General features: G+C 38.7%; 1 pseudogene; it reads right to left on the reverse strand.

The window, feature by feature from the left end:
* Positions 1-252: 252 nt before the first annotated feature.
* On the reverse strand, positions 253-973 carry LOC123582752 (annotated as a pseudogene).
* Positions 974-8,509: the final 7,536 nt, after the last annotated feature.

Below are 8,509 nucleotides of genomic sequence, written 5' to 3' on the forward strand. Positions count from 1 at the left end.
ATTAGTGAGGTAATCTGCCTGATACACTCCTGCCATTCCCTAAAAGAAAATGACTTTGCCACAAGCAGTCATTGTTTGGTAATATAACTTCCTTTTCCCACTCCCTTCTGCCTATAAGTATTCCATTTTGTACATCTCCTAAGAGCTCCTTTCTTTTCCCTTTCCTTTTCTTTTCTTTTCCTTTTTTTTTTAGAAACTGTTTATTTTCCATCAACCTTAACTCCATTCTATTTGTCTTTGTGGAAGAGAAACTTAAGACTGCTCACTGGTTGTTCCTACCCATTCAATGGCCTGAGCAGGAAGAGCTGCAGGCCAGTCTTCAGTGGCAGGCTGAGTACACCAGTCTTCAGTAGGGAAATGCTTAATAGGCACAAAGGGCAACTGCATACCTTTAGATTAATCTGCAACCTTAGGTTGAAAACCATTCAACTCAGGAGGTGGAGGAGTCCATTCACCCTAAAATTCCTCCTTGGTCACAGCATTTTCATCAGTGGCCTGCTCTTCCTTTTCAATCTCTTAAGGACTCTGTAGAAGTAGTGTTCAGGCATGACCTCCCATGTAGGCTTTTGTGAAATGGTGCCATGCATTCATAGAACTTCCCTGGCCAGCCTCCACTATATCAGATCCACTGAGTTACCTTGTTGTTGCAAGGGATGGCAATGTCCACATAGTGCAGGGATAAGGTAGATAGGTTAAAAAAGATGCCTCTGTGAAAGGCTGGTGGTCAGCCCTAGGATCAGTAACTACAAGAAGTCTTGACTCCTGGAAGGCTAACCTGGGTCTGGTCGGTGAAGTTTCCAGGACCAGAGTGGCCAGCAAGAGGTATGGTTCCAGTAGCAGCAGCAAACGTCAGCACAGCTGTCTGGCCAGTATTCCTAGATGATATGATACTGACATCAGCTGGGTTTTCAGTGGCAAAACTGGCATGAGCTGCCAAAAGAAGCTTCACACAGCTTCTCTTCATATTTAAAAAAAAAATAATTTATTGCCAAATTGGGTAACATAACAGTGTGTAAACTGTGCTCTTGGTTTTTGGGGTAGATTCCCCTGATTCATTGCTTACATACAAGAACAGTGTTCATCTCAACAAGTGCCCTCCTCAATGCCCATCACCCATTTCCCCCTCTCTGCCACCCCTCCATCAACCCTCAATTTATTCTCTGTATTTAAGACTCTCATAAGAGACTCCTTGCCTCCCTCCCTCTCTGTTTGTAACTATTTTTCCCCCTTCCTTCCCCATGTTCTTCTGTTAAGTTTCTCAAGATCACAATATGCGTGAAAACATATGACATCTGTCTTTCTCTGAATGACTTATTTCACTTAGCATAATACCTTCCAGTTCCATCCACATTGCTGCAAATGGCATGATTTCATTCTTTCTCATTGCCAAGTAGTATTCCATTGTATATATAAGCCACATCTTCTCTATCCATTCATCAGTTGATGGACATTTATTTAGGCTTTTCCCATAATTTGGCTATTGTTGAAAGCACTGCTATAAACATTGGGGTACATGTGCCCCTGAGAATCAGCACTCCTGTATCCTTTGGATAAATTCCTAGTAGTGGTATTGCTGGGTTTTAAGGTAGTTCTATTTTTAATTTTTTGAGGAACCTCCACACTGTTTTCCAAAGCAACTGCACCAGTTTGCATTCCCACCAACAGTGCAAGAGGGTTCCCTTTCCTCCACATCCATTCCAGCATCTGTTGTTTCCTCAGTTGTTAATTTTAGCCACTCTGACCGGTGTCAGGTGGTATCTCGGTGTGGTTTTGATTTGCATTTCCCTGATGAGGAGAGACGTTGAGCATCTTTTCATGTGTCTGTTGGCCATCTGGCTGTCTTCTTTGGAAAAGTGTCTATTCATGTCTTCTGCCCATTTCTTCACTGGATTATTTGTTTTTCAGGTGTTGAGTTTGGTAAGTTCTTTATAGATTTTGGATGCTAGCTCTTTATCTGATGTGCCATTTGCAAAAATCTTTTCCCATTCCATCAGTTGCCTTTCAGTTTTGCTGATTGTTCCCTTTGCAGTGCAGAGCTTTTTACCTTGATGAAGTCCCTGTAGTTCATTTTTGCTTTTAATTCCCTTGCCTTTGGAGATGTGTCGAGCAAGACACAGTTGCTGCAGCTGAGGTCAAAGAGGCTGTTGCCTGTTTTCTCCTCTGGGGTTTTGATGGTTTCCTGTCTCACATTTAGGTCTTTCATCCATTTTGAGTTTATTTTTGTGTATGGTATAAGAAAGTGGTCTAGTTTCACTCTTCTCCATATTGCTGTCCAGTTCTCCCAGCACTATTTCCTAAAGACACTGTCTTTTTTCCATTGGATACTCTTTCCTGCTTTGTCAAAGATTAATTGGTCATACATTTGTGGGTCCAATTCTGGGTTCTCTATTCTATTCCATTGGCCTATGTGTCTGTTTTTGTGCCAGTACCATACTGTCTTGACGATTACAACTTTGTAGTAGAGGCTAAAGTCTGGGATTGTGATGCCTCCTGCTTTGGCTTTCTATTTCAACATTACTTTGGCTATTCGGGATCTTTTGTGGTTCCATACAAGTTTTAGGATTGTTTGTTCTAGCTTTGAGAAGAATGCTGATGCAAGTATTTTTTTTTAATTTTCTTTTTAATTTTCTTTTTAAATTTACATCTAAATTAGTTAACATATAGTGCAACAATGATTTCAGGAGTACATTCCTTAGTGCCCCTTGCCCATTTAGCCCATCCTCCCTCCCACAATGCCTGCAGTAACCCTCAGTCTGTTCTCCATAATTATGAGTGTCTTATGTTTTGTCCCCCTCCGTTTTTTATATTATTTTTGTTTCCCTTCCCTTATGTTCATCTGTTCTGTGTCTTAAAGTCCTCACTGAGTGAAGTCATATGATATTTGTCTTTCTCTGACTAATTTCGCTTAGCATAATACCCTCCAGTTCCATCCACGTAGTTGGGAATGGCAAGATTTCATTGATTGCTGAGTAATACTCCATTGTGTGTATATATATATATATATATATATATATATATATGCGTATACAATGTATATATATATATATGTATATATATAGATATATGTGTGTGTATATATATATATATATATATATATATATATATATACTTTTCTTTATCCATTCATCCATCGATGGACATTGGGGCTCTTTCCATACTTTGGATATTGTTGATGGTGCTGCTATAAACATGGGGGTGCATGTGTCCCTTTGAAACAGCACACCTGTATCCCTTGGATAAATGCTTAGTAGTGCAATTGCTGGGTCATAGGGTAGTTCTATTTTCAGTTTTTTGAGGAACCTCCATACTGTTTTCCAGAGTGGCTGCACTAGCTTGCATTCCCACCAACAATGCAACAGAGATCCTCTTTCTCTGCATCCTCACCAACATCTGTTGTTGCCTGAGTTGTTAGCGTTAGCCATTGTGACAGGTGTAAGGTAGTATATCATGGTGGCTTTGATTTGTATTTCCCTGATGATGAGTGATGTTGAGCATTTTTTTCATGTGTCGGTTGACCATCTGGATGTCTTCTTCTTTGGAGAAGTGTCTATTCATGTCTTTTGCCCATTTCTTCACTGGATTCTTTGTTTTTCAGGTGTTGAGTTTGATAAGTTCTTTGTAGATTTTGGATACTAACCCTTCATCTGACATGTCATTTGCAAATATCTTCTCCCATTCCGTCAGTTGCCTTTTAGTTTTGCTGAGTGTTTCCTTCGCTGTGCAGAAGCTTTTTATTTTGATGAGGTCCCAGTAGTTCATTTTTGCTTTTGTTTCCCTTGCCTCTGGAGACGTGTTGAGTAAGAAGTTGCTGCGGCCAAGATCAAAGAGGTTTTTGCCTGCTTTCTCTTCAAGGATTGTGATGGCTTCCTGTGTTACATTGAGGTCTTTCATCCATTTTGAGTTTATTTTTGTGTATGGTGTAAGAAAGCGGTCCAGGTTCATTCTTCTGCATGTCGCTGTCCAGTTTTCCCAGCACCACTTGCTGAAGAGACTGTCTTTATTCCATTGGATATTCTTTCCTGCTTTGTCAAAGATTAGTTGGCCGTAGGTTTGTGGGTCCATTTCTGGGTTCTCTGTTCTGTTCCATTGATCTGAGTGCCTGTTCTTGTGCCAGTACCATAGTGTCTCGATGGTTGCAGCTTTGTGGTATAGCTTGAAGTCTGGGATTGTGATGCCTCCTGCTTTGTTTTTCTTCTTCAGGATTGCTTTGGCTCTTCGGGATCTTTTCTGGTTCCTTACAAATTTTAGGATTATTTGCTCTAGCTCTGTGAAGATGCTGGTGTTATTTTGATAGGGATTGCATTGAAAATGTAGATTGCTTTGGGTAGTATCGACATTTTAACAATATTTGTTCTTCCTATCCAGGAGCATGGAGTCTTTTTCCATTTTTTTGTGTCTTCTTCAATTTCTTTCATCTGCTTTCCATAGTTTTCAGTGTATAGATTTTTCACCTCTTTGGTTAGATTTATTCCTAGGTATTTTATGGTTTTTTTGTGCAACTGTAAATGGGATTGATTCCTTGATTTCTCTTTCTGTCGCTTCATTGTTGGTGTATAGGAATGCAACCGATTTCTGTGCATTGATTTTATGTCCTGCAAATTTGCTGAATTCATGAATCAATTCTAGCAGTTTTTTGGTGGGATCTTTTGGGTTTTCCATGTAGAGTATCACGTCATCTGCAAACAGTGAACATTTGACCTCCTCCTGGCTGATTTGGATGCCTTTTATTTCTTTGTGTTTTCTGATTGCAGAGGCCAAGACTTCCAATACTATGTTGAATAACAGTGGCGAGAGTGGACATCCCTGTCTTCTTCCTGACCTTAGGGGGAAAGCTCTCAGTTTTTCCCCATTGAGGATGATATTAGTGTCGGGTCATTCATATAATGCTTTTATGACCTTGAGGTATGCTCCTTCTGTCCCTACTTTCTTGAAGGTTTTTATCAAGAAAGGATGCTGTATTTTGTCAAATGCTTTCTCTGCATCTATTGAGAGGATCATATGGTTCTTGTCCTTTCTTTTATTGATGTGATGAATCACGTTAATTGTTTTGTGGATATTGAACCAGCCCTGCATCCCAGGTATAAATCCCACTTGGTCATGGTGAATACATTTTTTAATGTATTGTTGGATCCGGTTGGCTAATGTCTCATTGAGGATTTTTGCATGCATGTTCATCAGGGAAATTGGTCTATAGTTCTCCTTTTTAGTGGGGTCTCTGTCTGGTTTTGGAATCAAGGTAATGCTGGCTTCACAGAAAGAGTTTGGAACTTTTCCTTCCATTTCTATTTTTTTTTTTTTTTTGAACAGTTTCAAGACAATAGGTGTTAACTCTTCCTTAAATGTTTGGTAGAATTCCCCTGGAAAGCCATCTGGCCCTGGACTCTTGTTTTTTGGGAGATTTTTGATTACTAATTCAATTTCCTTACTGGTTATGGGTCTGTTCAAATGTCCTATTTCTTCCTGTTTCAGTCTTGGTAGTGTATATGTTTCTGGAATTTGTCCATTTCTTCCAGATTGCCCATTTTATTGGCATATAATTGCTGATAATATTCTCTTACTATTGTTTTTATTTCTGCTGTGCCGGTTGTGATCTCTCCTCTCATTCTTGATTTTATGTATTTGAGCTTTTCCTTTTCCTTTTTGATCAAACTGGCTAGTGGTTTATCAATTTTGTTAATTCTTTCAAAGAACCAGCTTCTGGTTTCATTGATCTGTTCTACTGGGTTTGTTGTTGTTGTTGTTGCTGCTGTTGCTGTTGTTTTGGTTTAGATAGCATTAATTTCTTCTCTAATCTTTATTATTTCCTGTCTTCTTCTGGTTTTGGGTTTTATTTGCTGTTCTTTTTCCAGCTCCTTAAGGCGTAAGGTTAGGTTGTATATCTGAGATTGGGATTGCATTGGATATGTAGATTGCTTTAGGTGGTATTGACATTTTAACAGTATTTATTCCTCCGATCCATGAGCATGGGATGTTTTTTCATTTCTTTGTGTCTTCAATTTCCTTCATAAGTTTTCTATAGTTTTCAGCATACAAATCTTTTACATCTTTGGTTAGATTTATTCCTAGGTATTTTATGGTTCTTGGTGCAGTTGTAAATGGGATCAACTTCTTGATTTCTCTTTCTGTTGCTTCATTATTGGTGTACAGAAATGCAACCGATTTCTGTACATTGATTTTTGTGCCCTGCGACATTGCTGAATTCATGTATCAGCTCTAGCAGTCTTTTGGTGGAGTCTTTCGGGTTTTCCATGTAGAGTATCATGCCATCTGCTAAAAGTAAAAGTTTGACTTCTTCTTTGTCAATTTTGAAGCCTTTTATTTCATTTTTTTGTCTGATTGCTGATGCTAGGACTTCCAACACTATGTTAAACAACAGTGGTGCAAGTGGACACCCATGTTGTGTTCCTGATCTCGGAGGGAAAGCTCTCAGTTTTTCCCCATTGAGGGTAGTATTAGCTGTGGGCTTTTCATATATGGCTTTTATGATGTTTAGGTATGTTCCTTCTATCCCAACTTTCTTGAGGGTTTTTATTAAGAAGGATGCTGTATTTTGTCAAATGCTTTTTCTGCATCTATTGACAGGATCATATGGTTTTTATCCTTTCTTCTATTAATGTGATACATCACATTGATTGATTTGCAAATATTGAACCAGCCCTGCAGCCAAGGAATCAATCCCACTTGATCATGGTGAATAATTCTTCTTACATGTTGCTGAATTCGAAGTGCTAGTATCTTGTTGAGAATTTTTGCATCCATGTTCATCAGGGATATTGCCCTGTAATTCTCCTTTTTTGTGGGGTCTCTGTCTGGTTTGGGAATCAAGGTAATGCTGGCTCCATAGAATGAGTCCAGAAGCTTTCCTTCCATTTCTATTCTTTGGAACAGCTTGAGAAGGATAGGTATTAACTCTGCTTTAAATGTCTAGTAGAATTCCCCTGGGAAGCCATCTAGCCCAGGACTTTTATTTGTTGGGAGATTTTTGACAACTGATTCAATTTCTTCACTAGTTATGGGTCTGTTCAAATTTTCTATTTCTTCCTGTTTGAGTTCTGGTACTGTGTGGGTGTCTAGGAATCTGTCCATTTCTTCCACGTTGTCCAGTTTGTTGCCATATGATTTTTTATAGTATTCTCTGGTAATTGTTTTTATTGCTGAGGGATTGATTGTGCTAAGTCCAATTTTGCAATTTTATCCATTTGTGTCCTCTTTCTTTTCTTTTTGAGGAGTCTGGCTAGGGGTTTATCAATTTTGTTTATTTTTTCAAAAAAACAGCTTTAAGTTTCATTGGTCTGTTCTACTGGTTTTGTTTTTGTTTTTGGATTCTATATTGTTTACTTCTGCTCTGATCTTTATTATTTCTCTTCTTCTGTTGGCCTTGGGGTTTCTTTGCTGTTCTTCTTCTAGTTCTTTTAGGTATGCGGTTAGAGTTTGGATTTGGGATTTTTTCTTGTTTCTTGAGATAGGCCTGGATTGCAGTGTATTTTCCTCTTAGGACTGCCTTTGCTGCATCCCAAAGGGTTTGGACTGTTGTCCAATATGTTGTCCATATTTATTTCCATATATTTTTTAATACTTCTTTAATTGCCTGGTTGACCCGTTCATTCTTTCGTAGGATGTTCTTTAACCTCCATGCTTTTGGAGGTTTTCCAAACTTTTTCCTGTGGTTCATATCAAGTTTCATAGCATTGTGATGTGACAATGTGCATGGTATGATCTCAATGCTTTTATATTTATTGAGGGCTGTTTCGTGACCCAGTGTGTGATCTATCTTGGAGAATGTTCCATGTGCACTCAAGAGGAATGTGTATTCTGCTACTTTTGGATGAAAAGTTCTGAATATATCTGTCAGGTCCATCTGGCCCAGTGCATCATTCAGGGTCATGGTTTCTTTATTGATTTTCTGCCTAGATGATCTGTCCGTTGTTGTAAATGGAGTATTAAAGCCCCCTGCCCTGCAATTACCACATTCTTATCAATAACATTGCTTATGTTTGTGATTAATTATCTTATACATTTGGGTGCTGCCAAATTGGGTGTATAAACATTTATAATTGTTAGCTCTTCTTGATGGATAGAACCTGTAAATATGATATAATGCCCTTCCTCATCTCTTGTAACAGCCTTTAGTTTAAATTCTAGTTTGTCTGATATAAGTATGGCTACTCCACTTTCTTTTGACTTCCAGTAGCATGATAGATGGTTCTCCATCCCCTCACTTTCAATCTGAAGGTGTGCTCGGGTCTAAAATGGGTCTCTTGTAGACAGCAAATAGATGGGTCTTGGTTGTTGTTGTTGTTGTTGTTGTTGTTGTGTGTGTTTTATCCATTCCAATACCCTATGTCTTCATTGGAGCATTTAGTCCATTTACATTCAGTGTTATTATTGAAAGATATGGATTTAGTGTCATTGTGTTATCTGTAGGTTTCATGCTTGTTGTGATGTCTCTGGTCCTTCATGGTCTTTGCAACATTCCATTCACAGAGTTCCCCCTTAGGATCTCTTGTAG

The sequence above is a fragment of the Leopardus geoffroyi genome, chromosome B1 (assembly GCF_018350155.1).
Source record: "Leopardus geoffroyi isolate Oge1 chromosome B1, O.geoffroyi_Oge1_pat1.0, whole genome shotgun sequence".
NCBI lineage: Eukaryota > Metazoa > Chordata > Mammalia > Carnivora > Felidae > Leopardus > Leopardus geoffroyi.